The sequence below is a fragment of the Cervus elaphus genome, chromosome 5, assembly GCF_910594005.1.
Source record: "Cervus elaphus chromosome 5, mCerEla1.1, whole genome shotgun sequence".
NCBI lineage: Eukaryota > Metazoa > Chordata > Mammalia > Artiodactyla > Cervidae > Cervus > Cervus elaphus.
The window spans coordinates 105887704-105909965 of NC_057819.1; the positions used below are offsets into that span (position 1 = coordinate 105887704).

The 22262-nt window shown below is 43.0% G+C and overlaps 1 protein-coding gene across 10 annotated transcripts in view; it reads right to left on the reverse strand.

Moving 5' to 3' along the window:
• The window catches only part of SPECC1 (sperm antigen with calponin homology and coiled-coil domains 1), a 210831-nt gene that overhangs the window by 73147 nt on the left and 115422 nt on the right, over positions 1–22262 (reverse strand). The gene's annotated exons all lie outside the window — the stretch shown is intronic.

The window sequence follows — 22262 nt, forward strand, 5'->3', positions numbered from 1 at the left end:
CCATCATCGCAGGAGGAAGGTGAGGATGCAGAGAAGAAAGAAGGAACCAAGCTCTTAGTGGCGCTGTGGAGCTGTGGGTCAGTCACCCTGAGGCTGGCCCTCCAACCACACAAGCCAACAGTCACCTTTCATAAGTCACCTTAAACTAGGTTTTCTGTAACTTGAAACACAACTGAATTGACAGTTCTGACAAGTAAGCAAAATACAGGATTGCTGTGAATTCTTAAGTAAACACTCACAAAATGTATCATTTGCATTCTGACTGAACAAATTCCATGAAGAAATCAGAAGACCCAAATAATATTGTACTAGGCACAGGCTGATCTGATTCAATGACCTATTGTTTTTAACATAAGTGGGAATACTGTGCTCATTTGTATTCACAAAGAAACAAGAACCAACACGATGAGGGCCCAGCACATTCATCTGTTGTATGGTTTTCAATGCCAAACAGATTTACGTAATGTGGAAATGATAGAGAATTTAGAACTTACAATAGAAAATGTAAGGAATTTATTTTCATCTATACTACCACAGTTATTTTTTTTTTTTAATTTTTTTATTAGTTGGAGGCTAATTACTTCACAACATTTCAGTGGGTTTTGTCATACATTGATATGAATCAGCCATAGATTTACACTTATTCCCCATCCCGATCCCCCCTCCCACCTCCCTCTCCACCCGATTCCTCTGGGTCTTCCCAGTGTACCAGGCCCGAGCACTTGTCTCATGCATCCCACCTGGGCTGGTGATCTGTTTCACCATAGATAGTATACATGCTGTTCTTTTGAAACATCCCACCCTCACCTTCTCCCACAGAGTTCAAAAGTCTGTTCTGTATTTCTGTGTCTCTTTTTCTGTTTTGCATATAGGGTTATCGTTACCATCTTTCTAAATTCCATATATATGTGTTAGTATGCTGTAATGTTCTTTATCTTTCTGGCTTACTTCACTCTGTATAAGGGGCTCCAGTTTCATCCATCTCATTAGGACTGGTTCAAATGAATTCTTTTTGATGGCTGAGTAAACAGTTATTTTTTAACCTTCACCTACACTACATCTTAAATTTTCACTTATGCTGCTTACTATGGAAAATGTAAAAAAAAAAAGAAAAAAATCTAGGGGTGAAAACTCAGACATCAATCTCCTAAATGCTCCAGAAACGAAACCCACCTCAGAGATTAAAGTATAAAATGAAAAATCTGGATTTCTTACAAACTCAAAGAGGTTTGATGAATCAAGGCTGACTGCAGCAACTTACACAATAATGGACCATGGACCGGAGGCCTCTGCTGTGTAGGGAGGGTGGGGGCAGGGACACATCCACAGCCTGGCAGAGGCCCCAGCCAGCCAAGGCAGAAGCAGGGACCACTGTGGTGAAACAGCTCTGAACCCACTGCCAAGACAGCCACTAAGTCATGAGTAACTGTGTCTCCCAGTGCCCTGGAATCTGAGGGGGTGATGTGGAGGCAGGCGGGGGACACTGCTGAGTGTCTTACCGCTGGATGCTTCTAAAACATTGACATGATGAAGGCTAGGCTGTCATAGTCACATAGAATAAGACTCAGGCTTTTAAGTTAACCTTTCCAAATTAAGTTACTGGAAAGCTAAGAGCATGGTAACACATGTGTGATGCATGGCTGTGTCCTGGTGCCTCCAGTATACCACAATAAATGCTCAGTGAAGAAAAGATGTGTTTAAATATCCTTGTAAAGTGAAGACTGAAATCACTAAGCAATAAACCTTTTTCGTCACACCAGTCTTCTGGAGTGAAGTAACCTTGTCAAGGACCGGAATGAAAACTGGGGGATAACTAAAGTTTCAACCTAATGATAGTGAGGACATGCAACACTGAATATCCAGGACGGACTGTCATGGGCATCTGCATTCTTGACAACGCCACTAAAGTAAGGCTACTTTCAGCTGTTTGTTGATTGGGAAGAATGATGTGGACAGCAGCAGACCACCTCTGCCATTGTAGCAGCAACAGCTTCACTCCTTCCTCTTGCTGACAATCTCAGTCTGTCCGAAGCTTGGGTGTTACTTATGCCTTATCTAAACTACTAGGAATTTGTTTACATCAAACCCAAGTCCATTTATGAATTACATCCAGTTGTGGATTACAAAGCGTATAACCCAGCTGTACTTTCACAACATCTGTTCTTTTTTTGGTTCTCGCTGCTTCATCATCACTTGATGATCAGTGTAATTGCCTCCTTATCTTCTTTAAAAGGCTCTTCCAGTCTCTGGACACATCTTTTCAGAAGCTATCATTAGCTGAGCATAAGTTGAGAGTGCTGCTAAAATTCATCACTGGACCAAACTAAAGCACTATTACTCCACCATCTGCATCAAGACACCCCATCATGGCCACTGGCAGGGTCGGGGGCAGTCCCCTAGCTTACCACATCATAAACCAGAAGGGTTCTTCCTCCCAGTCTCCTTCAAGAACTGAGTTCAGAGGCATCAGCTCAGAGCCATTCAGCCTTGGCAGGTTCCCCAGCACAGGAGAGCTGAGCAGGGAGACAGCCGGGGTGCTGGAGCCTAGGCTGATGGGTGGGGCCCGGCATGGCGGGCACCCTTACGTCGTTCCTCTTCTGATCACTGCTTATTGGTGCCAAGGATGGCTGTCCGGCTACAAGAAGTTAAAATAAAAGCAAGCTCTGCCTAATACAATAATATTTTTAAACCATGTTTGACATGTCACATTTCACAACACCAGAGGAGAAACTGTATTATCTTGCGGCTGATCACAGGTGCATCAAAGTGTGTGTCACAGACACACACACACAGATGCACAGGGAGGGAAGAGGACGCGCAAGACAGGGAGTGCTGAGCTGGTCGACAGTGAGTAGTTCTCCTGATCCTTTTTTACGTTATATTTATGCCATAAAGTAAAAGAGAGGGAACACAGGGAACTACTCTGTGGTGACCTAAGTGCAAAGGAAATCTAAAAAAGATAGGATATATGTATACGAATGGCTGATTCAGTTTGCTGTACACCAGAAACTGATACAACACTGCAAAGCAACTATACTCCAATAAAACTTTAAAAAAAAAAAAAAGAGGGAAAAATCCTATCCTAACAATACAGAGAGAGAAAATGGGGTGGGAAAAAATCTTTCCATAGAACAAAAAGTATGTTTAAAATAAAAAACAGTGCAGTCATTTAAATTATTGATAAGGTTTTAAGCAGTGGTTCTCATGAGCTGAAGATAAAACATTTTCAGTCTCTTTCTGATTTCCTCATCTTACCCAAAGAATCTGCTCCTGGGGCTGCTCAGTGTAACGTGGGTGGGGTGGGGGGAAAGGGTGGCATTCTGAAGTAAACTACTAACCTTTCATTTATTCACCAAGGATTCAAGTCCTGCTCTGTAGAGACACACAATTCACAAGATCGCATGCCGCCTGCCTGGTCTCCTAACACAAGCAGACTCGCTCATTCTGTCTCTAAAAATCTAAAACTACCAGGTTATTCTGTATGATAACTCTTTATAACCTTTTTTAAAAAATAAGATAATACACTTTAAAAAAATATTTATTTTTATTTACTTGGCTGTGCCAGGTCTTAGTTGCGGCATGTAGGATCTTAGTTCCCTGACCACGGATGGACCCCAGGCACCCTGCACTGGGAGCACAGAGTCTTAGCCACCAGGGAAGTCCTTTCGTAACCTTTTTCTTGGAAAATTCCAATAACTTCTTTACTGTCAAATCTAATCTCCCCAGACTCCTCATCCGTCTCCGCTCTTGGCTGGTGGCTAACTTTTGAAAATCTTTGCTCTCTGCAGTCACAAAATATTCTGACAATGGCACCAGACATCTTTCAGTTTCCCCCATCAGAGAAGAACATATTTAAAGCCTCCTTCCCCCTTTCTTTTTGTAACGAGCCAGGCAGTCACACAGATGTATTAACTAGCTTTGAGAGGGTCTCCATGTTTTTCCTTTCCTTTCAGTCTGACTCTAGTCCAGGTCCTTGGAACGTTCCATTGAAATTTCTGAAACATTCTCACAGGTCTTCCTGGTTCCAGCCTCCCCCACCTGTGAGATGTTCTGGATCCATATCCCTTAAGTAACTCTCATTTTCTATTCCAGACTCTGTACATATTTCCTGTCAAACCTCTTCCTGTGGTTTCAAGGCCACGCATAATTGCTAACCACAGCTGACCATACTCATCATTTGGGCCTTTCTGCTCCCCACAACCCTCACTGAGCTCTTGCCAGTATCCCCAGGGTCCCCAACACACCTGTGACTTGTGGAAATGTCATTCCCTTCCCACTGGATCCTTCTAACCAGCATTTAAACACACTCAATTCTCTTCAATTAAAAGATACATGCACCCAGTGTTCACTGCAGCACTATTCACAACAGCCCAGACATGGAAACAACCTAAATGTCCATCAACAGATGACAGGATAAAGAAAAGCGTATACGAAAGTGAGAGTGCAAGTCACTCAGCATGTCCGACTCTTTGCGACCCCATGGACTATACAGTCCATGGAATTCTCCAGGCCAGAACACTGGAGTGGGTAGCCGTTCCCTTCTCCAGGGGATCTTCCTAACCCAGGGATCAAACCCAGGTCTCCTGCATTGCAGGTGCAACTGAGATACCAGGGAAACCCCATGTGTATATACACAATGGAATATTACTCAGCCACAAAAAAGAACAAAATAATGTCATTTGTAGCAACATGGGAAAGACTGAAGGCAAAAGGAGCAGGGGGCAGCAGAAGATAAGATGGTTGGCTAGCATCATTGACTCAATAGACATGAATCTGAGCAAACTCTGGGAGACAGTGAAGGACAGGGAAGCGTGATGTGCTGCAGTCCATGGGGTCACAAAGAGTCAAACATGACCTAGCAACTGAGCAACAACAAGCAACATGGATGGACCTGGAGACTGTCATACTGAGTGAAGTCAGTCAAACAGAAAAAGACAAATATCATGTAATATCACTTACATGTGGAATCTAAGTAAGTTACAAATGAATTTATTTACAAAACAGAAATAGACTCACAGACATAGAAAACAAACTTATGGTTACCGGGGGAAGCAGGGGAGGGGGGCAGAAGGATAAATTAGGAGCTTAACAGAAACATATCACTATATATAAAATACATAAATAGCAAGGACCTACTGTACAGCACAAGGAACTGTAGTCACTATCTTGTATTAATAATAATCTATAATGGAAAAGAATCTGAAAAAGAAAAGATATATTTATACATATAATTGAATCACTTTGCTTACACCTGAAACTAACATTGTAAATCAACTAGACTCTAATAAAAGAAAAAAATTTTTTAAAGAATTTAAAAAACAAGAGTATCTGAGTCCACAGCTTCCTTCAGCTAGTCTCTGATCTGTCCCTACCTGTCCCAGCAGAATTCAGCCCTGCAATGCACTTCCAGGTTGTCTGCATTTCTTCCCCCTCATCCCCTCCTCTGCCCACTCCCATTCCTCAATCAAACACTGTCTGCTGAGCTTATCAGTGGCTTCCACTGCAACATCCAATGCAGTGGGTGTTTCCAATCCTCTCAGCCGGGCTGGAACAATAATGTCCTTTTTGACATGGGTCTCTGATGTCATACTGACCTAGTTCTCTCTGACCTCAGCAGCCACCTCAGATGGCCCCACCCCCCACCCCCCACTCTGCACGCTGGAATTCTTCAGATCCAGGTCCTGGGCCATTCCCCTTCTCTTATTACAAGTATTTTCCTGGTGCTTCTACTCAATCCCATGAGCTTAAATACCACCTGTATTCTGATGACTCTCACATCAACTCTCTTATATGGATCTCTCCTCCGACAACATCTGAACATCAAACTGCTCACTTGATAAGCATAATTGAATTATCACAAAAATATCTCAAACTAGATAAAAGGGAGAAAAAAAAGCTAGAAAAGTGTGAACAATGTGTAAAGGCTCTGGAGTACATGGAGGGGCTGATGAGAAAGAAGGCTAATGGCCACAGGGTGCTCAGGGCAGGTCTCACCATTGAAATTTCAAGGTTATACACATCTGCTAAAACAAGGCCAGGGTGCTATGAAAAAGTAATAGAGAAAGCTCTAGCTCTCAGAAAGTTTAAATATGTTTGTCAAATTGAAAGATTCAATGGAAGGAATACAATGCAAAAGCAAGGAATTCTCTCAATGTGTACAATGAAATGGAAACAAGATGAAAATCGAAAAGATAAACATAGAGGGCCAAACCAGGCAATCAAATAATCAATTAATAGAAATTCCAGAACTACAGATGAGTGGAAACAGAGCAGAGGAAATAATCAAAGAGCTGATGTAACACAATTCCCCAAATTTGCAGGTGTCTATAGAATTTATGTCAGGCAAAACAAACAAAAAGATCCACAAGGAGATAGATAAATATTTTTAAAGTTTCAGAACACCAAGAATGTGTAAAAGTTTGGGGAAGGGGTATGAACTGAGAATGAGCCTGGCCATCATGTATTGGGTTGGCCAAAGAGTTTGTTTAGGTTTTCCATAAGATGTTACAGAAAAACCTGAATGAACTTTTTGGCCAACCCAGTATTAGCAATACTGAATTCTAGAAGGCAACAAAGCAAATGCCTACAGAGTTCTGTGGGAAAATGATTTTTAACCTAGATTTCTACACCCAACCTAACTACAAATCAATTGGAGAGGTAGAAAACACATGTTAAAACATGCACAGACTCAGAAAATTAAAACTGCCAACACCTTTTCTGAGGAAGTTATTCGAGGATGTGCTCCAGGAAAACAATGAAGCAAACCAAACAGAAGAGGATGAGTCATCCAGGAAGCCTGGCCTTATCAGAGGAAAGCAGTCAAGGGAAGTCTCGGATGGTGTCCATGGAGCAAGTCTGGAGAACAAGTCCATGCTGGGTTGAGGATAAAGTGTCTAAGAAGGGAGGTTTCTTTAATAGAACACCTCATTGGAAGAAGAGTGAAAAAAAAAATGAGGATATAATAAAAAATAGTGAAAAAACAGAAACCTCACAAAAACAAGAAACTGCATAAAGGTAACAAAATCATAGCACATGACTGCACTCTGCAGGGAAGCCTATCTTGCTGTTGTTCAGGCCCTAAGTCATGTCCAGCTCTTTGCGACCCCATAGACTGTAGCACGCCAGGCCTCCCTGTCCCTCACTATCTCCTGGAGTTTGCCCAAGTTCATGTCCATTGAATCAGTGATGCTATCCAATCATCTCATCCTCTTGCCACCTCTTTTCCTTTTATCCTCAATCTTTCTCAGAAGCCTATCTTTGTAGTCATAATAACATTAGTACTACTTAAATTTACCTATACCAAAGTAGGAAAGACTGTTTTATAGAACATTTGAATACTATCATCCTTGTTAGCAAAAAAAAAAAAAAAAAAAAAAAAATTAAAGTACCGACAGAAGAAATTGAGAGGTAGAAGACCAGGTGAAGAAAGCTGGCAGAAAGGGTTGTAACAACAATTTCCAACCTCATCTCATAAATGGAGAGTCAAAGAGACTAAATAGAGTTGGCAAAGCAAGAAAAAAAGATGGACTACATTATTAAAATAAAAGAGGTAACCAAGAAAGGAATTAAAAACAGTGATATGACACTGGGAGGAGGCAAAAGGTTATGAGTTAAATTCTCACCTATCAGAGTGAGGGTCAACAAAATGTCTACATGTGAAAAACTAAAACACAGCAATGTCAATAGAATGATTAGACAAGCTGCAGACTAGGAGGAAAAAAATCTGCAAAAGACGTATCTGATAAAGGACTGTTAGCCAGAACACACAAAGAACTCAATAAGAAAATGAACAACCTAATTAATGGGCAAAATATCTAAACAGAAACCTCACCAAGGAAGATAAACAGATGGCAAATGAGCAGGTGAAGATATGCTCATACATCATCAGGGAATTGCAAATTAAAACAAGGACATACCACTGCACACCTATTAGAGTTGCTAAAGCCCGAAACCCTGACAACACCAAATGCTGGTGTGGATGTGGAGCAATAGGAAGTCATACTTCTACTGGTGGGAACAAAATCATACAGCCACTTGCGAAGACAGATGAGTGGTTTCTTTGATGTTGTTGTTCTTGCTGTTGACCTAGGGGGCTCATCTTCTGACGTCATATCTTATTGCCTTTTCTTACCGTCCATGGGGTTCTCCAGGCAAGAATACTGGAGTGGGTTGCCATTTCCTTCTTCAGAGGACCATGTTTTGTCAGAATTCTTCACTATGACCTGCCCATCTTGGGTGGCCCTGCACGGCATGGCTCACAGTTTCACTGAGTTACACAAGCCCCTTCAACACAACAAGGCTGTGATCCATGAAGGGGATTCAGCAATTGTACTGCTTGGTATTTCCCCAAATGAGCTGAAAACTTATATCCACACAAAAACCTGTAAGTGGATACTGATAGCAGCTTTAGTCATAGATGCCAAAACTGGAAGCAACCAAGATGTCCTTCAGTGGGTGAATGGCTAAACTGTGGTACATCAGCCAGTGGAACATTAATCAGCGCTAAAAAGAAATGAGCTGTCAAGCCACGAAAAGACACAGAAGAACCTTAAATGCGTATGATTAAGTGAACGAGGCCAATTTAAAAAGGACATTCTGTGTGATTCCAACCACTAACATATGACACCCTGGAAAAGACAAAACTATGGAGACAGTGAAAAGATCAGTGACTGCCAGGATTTTAAAGGAAGGGGGTGGGACTAGGCAGGGCGGGAAGGATTTTTATTTATTTGGCTCTAGTTGTATCTAGTTGCAGCATGCAGGATCTAAAGTTCCCTGTTGTTGGTGTTGTTCAGTCACTGAGTCGTGTCCAATTCTTTGTGATCCCAATGGGTTGTAGCCTGCGAGGATCCTCTATGGGATTTCTTGGGCAAGAATACTGGAATGGGTTGCCATTTCTTCCTCCAGGGGATCTTCCTGATCCAGGGATCAAACCCACATCTTCTGTGTCTCCTTCACTGCAGGCAGATTCTTTACCACTAAGCCACTAGGGAAGCCCTTTCATAGTAAAGGTCTTGCCCTATTTCACTATTTAACCAGTGCATCTCCTACTTTGTTAGTAAGAATTAAGGAAAAGAAATGTGAGTGTTTGTGGACACTGTGGAAGCCAGTAATCTGCAGCTGGTTTTATAGGCAGTGCTGGTCCTTTGGACTTAGAACAAATGAGATAAAACAGGAAAGCCTGAGGCAACTCAAGCGCTGCCATAAGGAACTGGGTCTCTTATCACATCTCCAGCTCCACCTCGCATGTGGTAGGAAGTGTTTCCATGGGCTGCCTTTTGCAGAGTCTCAATAGAGTTTTTCCTAGAGATTCACACGTTCCTCATATTAAAGTTCACGGAAACTCCCTTTGCAAACCAAACAGAGGAAAAAAATACACACAAGTAAGCCAAATTACTTGCTCATTTTGCTTCCTTCACTAAAGGCAACCAGTACAGCCCACATTCAGAGATGATTTCTGCAACCAGACACATGTTTTGTCTCATCTTCATTTTTCTTTTTCCAGAACACAGAATTAATTTTGCTTACGCTCCACTTGGTTAGCAACTCCGGTGAGAGTCTTAAAAACACCCGTAAATCTGCGTTCTTCTCCTTCCCAAAGACCCACTCGGGACCTCAGCCACTAACGCACAGAGCTCCAGAACCAGGGGGCTTCCGAACAAAAGACCCCTAACATTAAGAGGGGGCTCTGGCCTGAGGGAGGACCCAGTGGCTGCTCTGTGTTGGGTTCAAAGCAAGACGGGGCAGGAGACAAAGCCGCAGCGTTTGGAGAAGAGCTTCCTGCAGGCGGCCCACCTGGCGCTTGGTTCACCGTCTCCAGGAGGGGCCAGAACACAAACCACCACTGGATGGGCTGCTCCAGCAGGCTGGCTGAAAGCGTAAGAAACAGCTGGTTTCCGCTGAGACCCAAGTGGCCTGGGATTTGCTCTGTAGGCCACGTGGGCCTCCGGCTCCACTATGCAGGTCAAATGCCAGCCTCCCCGCCTGACCCGAGAGCTGGCACCTCCACACAGGAATCCCCCAGTACCCTCGGTGTTTCCAGGCAGCAAACACTGAGTTAGGAGGACGAGGGTGGTGGAGGTTTGGTGAAAGCAAAGACTTGCCCCTCCCTGGGCAGCAGAGATGGGAAAAGATGGACTCTATGAGGCTTGACGCAGAGCAGAATGACCCTTCCTGGATCACTATTTAACTCTAGTTCTCTAAAATGGGGTTTACCTGGTGGCTCAGACAGTAAAGAATCTGTCTGCCAAAGCAGGAGACCTAGGTTCAATCCCTAGGTGGGGAAGATCCCCTGGAGGAGAGAATGGCAACCCACTCCTATATTCTTGCCTGGGAAATTCTATGGACAGAGGAGCCTGGTGGGCTGCAGTCCTTGGTGGGATCACAAAAAGTCTGATATGATTGACTAAACACTAATACTTCACTGAAATGAGACATGTGGCTCTATTTCACAGTGGTCACTGAGAAACTTCCAAGTCCCACCATTATAAGGGATGAAATTTACCTCAATTCGCGAGTGGAGCAACAAGAGAATTAGGTCAACTGGGCAAGCTGAATCCTATTTACTTGAATTAGCATCACTTTTTTCTTTTCTGTTCTTTTTTTTAAACCACCCATAGGTCAAAACATACAAAGAACTTTAAGGCACTGTCCACATTCTTTAAACTGGAGTTCACCACGTAGGCGGTTACAACAGTTCTTTACACTGTGGGGCACTTTGGTTCTCAAAGCATTTCTAATATGAGGTTCACCAGAGTCAGCTGGCAACGTATTGCTATCTTCACTTTTCAGACAAGGAAAATGAGTGTCTGACAGGCCTCACACTTTGCACAAGGGTCACATACTAAGTATGTCTTCTGATAGCTATTCTTGTTGCTCAGTCATGTCCGACTCTTTGCGACCCCATGGATTGTACCCCGTCAGGTTCCTCTGTTCATGGGATTCCCAGGCAAGAATATTGGAGCGGGTTGTCATGTCCTCCTCCATGGGATCTTCCCGATCCAGGGAACGAACCTATGTCTCCTGCATTGTGAGGCAGATTCTTTACGAGCCAAGCCATGTGGGAAGCCCTAAGGAGGCACCCAACAGTGTTATTTCAGAACTGGAAGAAACACAGAAATCATGTGGCCTGGCCTTTCATGCAAAGTAGTTATGACAGCATCCAGCTTCCGTTGCTATTTTAAACTCTTACGTTGAACAGGGCATCAGCTGCTTCCACTGCTGAGCAGCTCAAAGAGCGAGACAATCCTTCTTTCTTTCCAACTGGCTGAATGCAGTCTTGGTTCACATGGCACACGTGGGTTCCAGTTCTGAAACAATCTGGAACCACGAAGAACAAACGGCTTTCCTGTCCCCCATGATGTCTGAACATCTGAGGGCCACTTTCATCCCCCCTGGCCTTCTATTCTTGAAGCAGGACATCCCTAACCCTTCCGGCCCAGCCTCCCAGGTCCTGGGGCCAGTCACTGGATGAACTGCCTAGAGACTGAATTCTGCCTCTGATAGAGCAAAGTCCCTCTGCTGTTTCAAAAATCTCAAAATGCTGTAGATGTGGTCACTCAAGAGTTTCCATAGCAGAAAATCCAACTCAAGCTTGCAGTCATAAGAAGAGAAGAAATGCTTGCAGAACTGGAAGTCCAGGCGTGGCCCGACTTCAGGTCCAGCTCAGAGGGAAGATGTCCTTGGGGCCCATATCTCTCCAGCCTTCACATCTGCTTCCTGGACAGGTTCATCAGCCTCGTGGCCGCAGGATGCCTCAGGCAGCTCCAGGCCTCATGTCTGCATATCCCAAATCCAGTGAAGAGCACTCTCTCTCCCAGAAGCCCCGACAATGTCTCCTCACATCTCGATCTGAGGGTCTGAACTATCCTTGACTCACTGAGGTCAAGGGATCAGCTGACCTGCTCGAAGTGGAGAAATGGTGAATCAGGCAAGGAGAATGCCTCAAAGAAGAGGGAAGGAGATGCTGGGCGCAGACACCAAAGTTTCAGAAAGTGTTCGTACCATGGTCTGAGCAGAGCTGGTTAAGTTTCCTGGTAGAGTACACCGGTGCTGGAGTACAACATAGAGAGAACGGCACAGTTTATTCCAGCTCAAAGCAAAGAAACAAAAAAGACTTCAAACCCCAGCAGGGGATAGCAGGCATCAATTAAGAATGTAAATTTTGAATCAACAGATGAATGGATAAAGAAGATTGAGAGAGAGATATATACACACACACAATGGAATACTACTCAGCCATAAAAAGAAGGAAATAATGCCATATGCAGCAACATGGATGGACCTAGAGATTGTCATACTGAGTGAAGTAAGTCAGACAGAGGAAGAAAAATATTATATGGTATCACGTACATGTGGAATCCAAAATACAACACAAGTCAACATACCTACAAAACAGAAACAGACCCACAGACATAGAGGACAGACTTGCAGTTCTCAAGGGGGAGGGAGGAGTGTGGAGAGGGGAAGTTCAGGATTGGCAGCGGCAAACTATTACATGTAGGATGGATAAGCAACAAAGTCCTACTGTATAGCACAGCAAACTATTACTAATATAGTTAATATCCTGGGATAAGTCATAGTGGAAAATAATATGAAAAAGAATATATATATGTAAAATTAAGTCACTTTGCAGTATAGCAGAAATTAACAAAACAGTGTAAGTCAACTATACTTCAGTAAAACTTTTTAAAATGTATACTGTTTGCCATACATTTAGTGCATATAATGTGTAATGTATAATACATATACATAACATTGGGCTTCCCAGGTGGTGCAGTGCTAAAGAATACACCTGCCAATGCAGAAGACCCAGGTTCAATCCCTGGGTTGGGAAGATCCCCTGGAGAAGGAGATGGCAACCCACTCCAGTATTCTTGCCTGGGAAATCCCATGGACAGAAGGGCCTGGCAGGCTATAGTCTATGGAGTCACAAAGAGATAGACACAACTGAAGCAACTCAACACATATGCATACATATGTAACACTTAAAAATAAAACGTTAAATGAAAAAAGACCAAGTGGGATAGTGAATTTTAAGAGTACTGATTATAACTAGGCAAACCTTTCTTGTTTACTGATGGTTTACCTACATGCAGGCTTCCCCTGTGGCTCAGATGGTAAAGAATCTGCCTGCAATTCAGGAGACCCAGGTTCGATCCCAGAGTCGGGAAGATTCCCTGGAGAAGGAAATGGCAATCTACTCTAGTAGTCCTGCCTAGAGAATTCCATGGACTGAGGAGCCTGGCGGGCTACAGCCCATGGGGTCGCAAAGAGTCAGACACAACTGAGCAATTTCACTTACCTGCATCCAACACATAGCTGGGATCAGATCCATGAAGGTTCATGTGCCCTAAGAGTATGACCACTGTCACAGTTATGCTACTATTTACCAAACCTTCATGCTGCAGTTACTGCTGTTTCAGGACCAGTCTTCCCATAAATTTAATACTTTGTTGTTGTTCAGTCACTAAGCTATGTCTGACTCTTTGCAACCCCATGGACTGCAGAAGGCCAGGCTTCCCTGTCCATCACCAACTCCTGGAGATTGCTCTAACTCACGTCCACTGAGTCAGTGATGCCGTTCAAGCATCTCATTCTCTGTCCCCTCCTTCTCCTCCTGCCCTCAGTCTTTCCCAGCATCAGAGTCTTTTCCAATGAGTCAACTCTTTGCATCAGGTGGCCAAAGTACTGGAGATTCAGCTTAAGCATCAGTCCTTCCAATGAATATTCAGGGTTGATTTCCTTTAGGATGGACTGGTTTGATCTCCTTGCAGTCCAAGGGACTCTCAAGAGTCTTCTCCAGCACCACAATTCAAAAGCATCAATTCTTCAGTGCTCAGCCTTCTTTATGGTCCAACTCTCACAGCCGTACATGACTACTGGAAAAATCATAGCTTTGACTATACAGACATTTGTCAGCAAAGGGATGTCTCTGCTTTTTAATACACTGTCTAGGTTTGTCATAGCTTTCCTTCCAAGGAGCAAGTATCTTTTAATTTCATGGCTGTAGTCACTGTTCATAGTGATTTTGAAGTCCAAGAAAATACAATGTCACTGTTTCCACTTTTTCCCCATCTATTTGCCATGAAGTGATGGGACCAAATGCCATGATCTTAGTTTTTTTAACGTTGAGTTTTAAGTCAGCTTTTTCACTCTCCTCTCTCACTCTCCTCATCAAGAGGCTCTTTAGGTCCTCTTTACTTTCTGCCATTAGAGTGGTATCATCTGCATATCTGAGGTTGTTGGTATTTCTCCCAGCATCTTGATTCTAGCTTGTGCCACTGTTTCAGGACAAGTCTCCCATAACCTCAATGCTTTAGACAACCATTATATTTTCTTTATGGTTCTGTGGGGCAGGAACTCAGGAGGGGTGGTGGCTGAGGCTGGGCTGACTCAATCCCATGGCCCAGCCGTGGGGAGCTCGGCTGGGCCTGGTGGGAGTGCCAACAGGGTATGGCCTCTCAGCCTGGTGGGCTCAGGGTCCCAGCATCCCTGTTTCTGAAAACGGGACCTTCACGGCCTCTTGTGGCCCAGCCACAGAGGTCACACGGTGTCACCTCTGTTGTATCTAGTGGTCGGAGCACCCCAGCAGGTAGACAAAACAGAGCTGCATCTTATAAAGAGGAACACACCAACTGTCCGCCTGTTCCCCAAACTGCTCATTGTGCCACCTAGACATAAGCCAAAAACCAGCTTCCTGATGGTCCGCTGGTCCCTAAGGCACAACGAAGACGCTGGTAAAGTCCATTCTGCTAGGCACACAACTCTGGGTGGCTTGCACTATCCTGGACAAGATGGTCCCATTTCCTTACTATTAACACATGCAAGGGCATACAGAGACAACAAAGCTCTTTCTAAAACTGAAATAACCAAAACCCCCTACTTTCCTGAGCCATTGACATGAAATATGAGACATGGAAAGAATGCATTCTTTCATGTGGAGACAAAAGAGCTTAGTCTCTTGTTTGGGATTATGATATACACATACATGACATAAAGCTGCAAACACTCTTGTGAATTCTATTTCATCTCATTAGAATACAAGCATTTACAGCCTTCTAGGACAGTGGGAAGGCATCTTGCTGCTCTATTTAATAATACAATACATCCTAAGAATGATGTCCTGCAATTTATTCACTGTTTCTACATTTGGGCCACTACAAAAAAAGAGTACTGCAATTGACAAACTTTTAATACATTCACTCCATACTTGAGTAGTGCTGCTTTTACTTCTAGAGGACAAAACCCTCCGAATGGAGCTGCTTTGTCAGAAGAAACGTATATTTTTCAATCTCAACAGCTACTGCCAGACTGCTTTCCAAAAAACCTGCCATTATTCACACTGCCACTGCCAATGCACAGGAGTAACTGTTTCTCTAGTCCCTGAGCAGCACAGGAAGCTATTACTCTTCTGGACGGGTGAAAAACGGTTGCGTTTGACTTCCATTCTCTGGTGCAATTGATGCTCAGTATCTTTGTTTTTTCTTTTCTTTCCTTTTTGTCCTTTAATTGCTGATCATGCTGTTTCCGGTTGATCTGGACCACTACCTCCTTTGGCATCTGGCTCTTCCTTGTTCGTTTCTAGGCTGACCTCAGGTACACAGGGCATCCTGCATTATCCCCCCAGATTATAACATATCTGTAAGCAGAGACTGGCTGTGTCCCAGAATTCCTTCCCTTTCTCTTCCTCAGTAACGCGACTTTCTACTGGACACGTGGCTTCAGAAGTAGGGCTTTCCAACCACTTTGCAGCTGGGTGTGGCTGGGTGACTGGGTTCTGGACAATGGATGAAGCATTTTCTGGAAGCTCTCCTTAACACCCCTTTCCTCCATCCTTATGCCTGAAATGCGAGTGTCACATCTGGACCATGAAGTTAGGGTTTCACACAGTGGGCCAAGGCCCAGCACCCTAAGTTCCATGGCAACCTGGAACCCCTGACCAAGACTGTTACATGAGAAATAAACTCAAGACTATATCAACCTCTATTATTTGGGGGGCTGGTCCTTTGTCCTTGCAGCTGAATTTAATTCTAATTAGAGTGACTCTGAATATAAGGTGATAGAAACCCACGTCCCAAAGAGGAAAAAAAAAAGGCAGAATACAAGCTTCTTGACCAACTTGAGTAAGCTTTTATTGCTGCAGACAAAGGAAGCTGATCCCTATCTTTAATTCATATATTATAAAAATTTAATATGTAGTATTTATTCCATATGTCTATATAAAATGTCCTTTACATATTTATTATATGTGTTACTGTATTATGTTGTTGTTTCGTCACTCAGTCGTGTCCAACTCCTTGAGACCCTATGAATGTAGCTTGCCAGGCTCCTCTGTCCATGGGATTTCCCAGGCAACAATACTGGAGTGGGTTGCCATTTCCTTCTCCAGGGGATCTTCTCGACCCAGGGATCGAACCCATGTCTCCTGCATTGGCAGGCATTTACTTTAGCACTGAGCCATCAGGGAAGCCCAACCCTCTAATACAGTATTATAATGTATTATAATTATATATAATGCCTAATTGAATTATATAATACATATGAATACATTAAACTTTTATTTTATGTTCATATTTAAAACCATATTATATAAAATATATTCATTCAGGGACTTTCCTTGCAGTCCAGTGGTTAAGACTTTGTGCTTCCAATGCAGGACAAGCAATTCGATTCTTGGTCGGGGAACTAAGATCCCACATGCTGTGCTACACAGCCAAAGAAACGAAAACCCCAAACAAAATATATTCATCCAGAAATACTGACCCCATATTCACATTTCAAGAAAAAGACTGTCCCAGATACGTCACAAGCATGTTCTGTATCACTGTCTCCATCACGACTAGAGCTACTTTTCAACCATCTATTCCAATTTGCAAGAGAACCATCAAAGCTGTTTGAGACTCAGTACTTTTTGAATCCAGTGACAGTATCATGCTGTCACTAAAAATTTTATACTAATACACATTTGCATGATATCAGGTCGATTCTTTTAAAATAATACTTACCTGGCTGTGCCAGGTCTTAGTTGTGGCATGCAGGATCTTTAGTTGTGGCATGTGGGATCTAGTTCCCTGACCAGGGATTCAACCCAGACCTCCTGTAAAGGGAGCTCAGAGTCTTAGCCAGAAGACCACCAGAGAAGACCCTCAGGTCAATTCTTAAAAAACAATTCTTCCTGTGAGTATATGTTTATCTCTACGACCTAACCACCTACTATACTGTCATACAATCTTTCAAGGCCTCAACAATCTATAACACTTGTAACTCTGAGATCATATCTCATGGCATAAATACTCCCTTTTTTCTAAGCCACCTGTATAATTATATATTTAGAATTAAATCAGATTGAGGTTATTTTAGTCTGTCTTCCCCAAATAGTACCTAATTATTCAGAACAAAGTAATTAAGGATATGCCCAGTTAAAAATGATGTTTTGTAAGGTTTGAGTGTAAGGAGCTCCCTTTTTTCCTAAGAAATAATTCTGGGGAGAAATTAGTCTCATATCCAGGCTTGAGAAGATGAATAATTTTATAATATTAAATCTGTCTACCCTGGAATATAGTATAGTTTCTATATCAAGTCTTGTTTTATGAACTACAATGAGATTGAATACTTTTTACCTTATGGCCTAAAATATTCTAGATAAAATTATTCCTAGATATTTTATGGTACCTGTCATTTATTTTTTTCAATTTTCAGGGCTAATCAGTTACTGCTAGTATAGAAAAAACCTATTATTCTTTTTATATTTATCTTACATACAATCACTTACAAATTCCGTTATTATTAGGTCTAATTTGTTTCTTTTTAATATTTAAACCAAAAGATGTTTTTGCTTAATTGCATTAATACCAAAACAATGTTAAACACTATTGATAACACTTCAAGTTTTCTAATTTTTCTTTTGGAACAGTTTTGTGAATTTATATTTTGAGGGAAATTCATCCTTTTCCTTCAGTTTTTCAAATGTAGACTGAATTTTTCATTTTCATACCTATAGCAGTAGACCTTTACTCATTTTTAATATTTTTTCTCTTTTTTTGTCTAATCAGAGATATTTCCATTATTTGCCTTTTCAAAGAACTAGTGTTTGGCCTTATCTTCTTTACCATTTTATGCTTTTTATTTCATTCATTATTAACTTTTATCATTATTAACTTATTTCTCTTTTATTTTTTCCCATTTATAAGTTGAATATTTCACTCACACAGTTTCAGTCTTCTTTATATACTAATAAAAGCATCTATGATTATACATTTTCCTCTGAGTATGGCATTAGGTCTAATCCCTGCTTTTTGCTACAATACTCTCCTCCCTCCATCTATCTCTAGATGATTTGTCATTTCTGGCTTGACTTCCTTTTGGTGCAGAGAATATTTTAAAAGTGTCTCTGAATTCCAAGGCGGTTTTTAAATAATCATCTTTTTTTTAACCACTAATTGCAAATATAATCACAATGTTTATATTCTACTGTTTGTTTTCTGTGAGAAAGCACATGATCAACTTCTGTAAACAATCCCAGGTCTAGAAGAATGTATACACTTGCTGAATGTGTTATTTATAACCTATATGCTTGCTTTTTTTGTTTGTTTCAGAGCTTGAAAACTGGCAGCCTGCAAGGTACAGATACGTTTTGCTTGGCTGGCAAAGTGCTTTAAAATGTATGACTCTCAATGCCTTTAGGCAAGACATGCATTCTCCAGTTCCTCTGCAATACTGTAATCTCTGCTGTCTCACACCAGGAACTCACATATTCACGCTGCCCAGCTGTTCCCGTGGGCATCCAAATCAACAACCTCATTCCCCTGGCCCTTCACATTAGAAAAGACACATAATTAACATCTCCTGGCATAACATGTTTTTTGTTTTTTTTTTTTTTAACTAAATTCTTCTTTTATCCCCAGTATTTGTTCTACCTATTTTGTTGCTTAAAGATTAAAGATGGTTACATATTTGGGGTTTTTATCATATAGTATCACTCTTTGTCCTGTTCAACCCTTTTGTTTTTGCATTCCTCTGTCTGACACTAATATTGCTATCTCTTTTTTTTTTTAATAGGTGGATTTGGCTTAAGAATACTTACTGAGGCTGTTTCTGTGGTTTTATTGTTTCCGGTACTGCTTCTCTCTAGTCCTCTGTGGCCTGCTCACCTCTCATTATCATACTCAATCTCTGTTATTGGGGGAATACTAGCTTTTCTATTGTGTTCGTGATTACCAGCCATCGTGAACAGTCCTAACCACACCTTCATCAAAATTAAGTAACTATGCCTCCAATCACATGCCAACAAAGACGAAATTCATTTCAGAGTAGTTTTACATCTGAATGTCTTGAACGCCCCCAGCCGCAATCCTGGGTTTTGCTGAGGTAGGCTAGACTTTTTAGTTCTGAGCTGTTCCCTAGATTCTCCCTGAGAGAATAATCCTTCTTTTCAAGAATCCTACTTTACACTTCATGCATTTTCAGCCAAGCTAGTATACTCTACTTGTGTACACTGTGTTTCCTGCTGCCAGATTCAAGCTCACTACTGTTTCCTAAATTCTTCACCTTCCTCCTTGCTTTTCCTACTGATCCAATGGCCAATGTTTCATTGGACATGTGAGCATTTGCTCAAATAGGGGACATAAATCCTTCACGTCTGCAAACACCCTTCTTTGGCCCAGAGTCATTGGGGTGAGTCATCTTGGCAGGAGGAACTGACCTGGCATCCTTTCCGACCACCGGCTCATCAACGTTTCTCTCGTACGCTTGGGGATATCCACGCTTGATGACTCTTGCTCAAGTGAAGGCAGGGCCCACCTACCCTTAAATAAGCTGAGAACATCACATGCTTGCTTTCTCAGCTGCCACCCTTCCTTTTGTAGCCGGGGAGGCCCCCTGACCTGCCATTGTGTGCGCCTGTTCTGGACCCTGACTTGGGAACTCCTGCTGCACCGCGAGGACTACACAGCTGTGGTGGCTGCAGCAAGGCCCAGGTCCTGGCAGGCGGTGGCTCGGGTGCACGCAGTGACCCCAGTGCCAGGGTGTCTGGTGGGCAGGTGCACTGACCACGCTCCTGCACACACAGAGAGGCGTGTCCAGTGTGAGCCACCCCTGCCTGCGATTCCAGGCACTGTTCCTAGCTGCAGCATCCCCAAGCCTTGCTCATCAGCCCTTGGGACTATTCCACAACAACTCAATAGGCTTTAAGAACTCATCTTCTTCCTCAAGCTACCAAAAGCACCTTCTGGAGCTTACAAGGCTGAGCCCAAGCGGACAGGGCTGGTACAGAGACTCAGAGCTCTTCAGAGTCAACAGTCCCTACAGACATGACTCTGGCTAGCTTCCCAGTGTCACCCCCTCACTCTTCAAAGATAGACTGGTCTTCCTGTTGAGAAGCCTGGAGGATTTTTATCTTTATTGCTGCAGCCTAGCCACTGAGCTATGTCTTCTTCCAGATTTCTGTGAGCCCCCTTCCTCTGACATCTAAGATCATCTTCAGCTCCAAAGTCCTCCTCCTTTTATACTTACTCCTTTTTCCTGCTAGAAATCCAGTGTCCAGTGATTAGATTTCCCGGATGGACCTCAAACATCTTCCCTTCTTAAGATCATGATGTCAACATCTTTGTGTTGACACTCCTTCCAGAAAACTACCTCAGCTCTCAATAGGGGCTGCAATCCTTTGTATTTCATCTTGTAAAAGGTTCATTAGGAATACTAACTCTTTGAGAGCTGTCACTTTTTTTGGTGAACGTTTTCTTCTGTTTATTCTAAACATTCAGCTAGAGTTCTCCTGCTTAACTTATTAAATCTCTCTGAAAGTGGATCAGAATTGTTTTCTATGAAATATGGGTTTGGCTCCCCTGTATCCAAACACAGCCACATTTCTTGGGCAGTGGATATCATCACGCAGAGCTGTGAATGACCTGGCACACCAAGATGCCCTCTACCCAGCCTCGGGGAACATTCCTATCTGAGCACAGGTCACTGAAAATAAACAGAGGAGACACAGTCCTTCCCAACTGCCAGCTCCTCCTGTTCCAGGCTCCTGGGATCTGTGAGACTGGGACCCTTCATGACTGAAGTGGTGGGGGAAACTGTTCCACCTGACACACTTCCCTGTGCTGAAAACTGCTTCTCTCCTGAGCAGTGGGAGAGGACCAGGCCTGGGCCACAGCGTCTCCACCCCTCAGACTCCAGAGGTAAGTAAGGTCACCTGGAGATGGGCGGGGCAGGAGTGGGGGAAAGGTGGTGGAAGCAGGCAGTTCTGACTCTGCTCCTCCCTTTCAGCACCTTTTCCGTAACTGCCTCTGAAGCTTCCAGCAGACATGCCACGGGAATGATTCCCAAATATTAATCCCCAGCTCTAAGATCTCCACCACCTATGTAATTTCTCCACATCTATATCCTGGCATGAATGCAGCTCGGATCTGTACTTGCATTTAACAAAGCTTTCCTGAAGAACATGTACATGCCAAGCACTGTGGTACAAGGTACTGATGTAGGAACTTATGTGACAGATAGCCAAGACGGTGGTTTTGATACAATGCAGCAAACAGAGCCCTGGGAGCACAGACAGACACTGTGTCCAGCCCAGGGGGTCAGGTAGGCGGTCAGGGAAGGAATCACAACTAAGCTGGGTGCTGAGGGCAGACCAGTGAGAGCTCAGAGGCAGGTCATCCTGACAGAGAGCTGGACTTACGGACTACAAGCCCAGTGAAACCAGCAGCATGTACGAAATCAACAAAGAAGACACCAGCATTTCAGAAGCAAGGGAGAGCTCGACTCACCAGTCATCTTGAAAAGTGTCATCCTGAGAGAGCCGTGAAGAGGAGAAAGGACTCTATGATGCCTGGGGGCAGTGACGCAGAGATGACAGCAAACACACTCCTTGTACAATGAACTGTGGAAGATGCTATTACTGTGTCCACCACCACCCGTTGGAAAGGAAGTGTCCCAGGGGGTTGGGTGGGAAGTATTTAGACCTTCTCTTCTGACCAGCAACCACTTCTCCACCACAAATCAATGGAAACTCAACAGAAGACAGCAGACCCATTCAGATGTGCCTATGGGCAAAACCTCAAAATCCCTAAAAGTGAATTCTTCTTGTTGTCTCTCACACCCTCCTCCTAACTCCCCTGGTTTTGGCATCTCTCTCTCTTTCTCGACAGCACCATTTTCCCAATCACTCTCTTCATACAGTGCCTTGAATTTATTGCTCCCTTTACAGGAAGGAAGTTAGATTTTTTACTAGATAGTCCAAAAAATAATTAATGAAGACA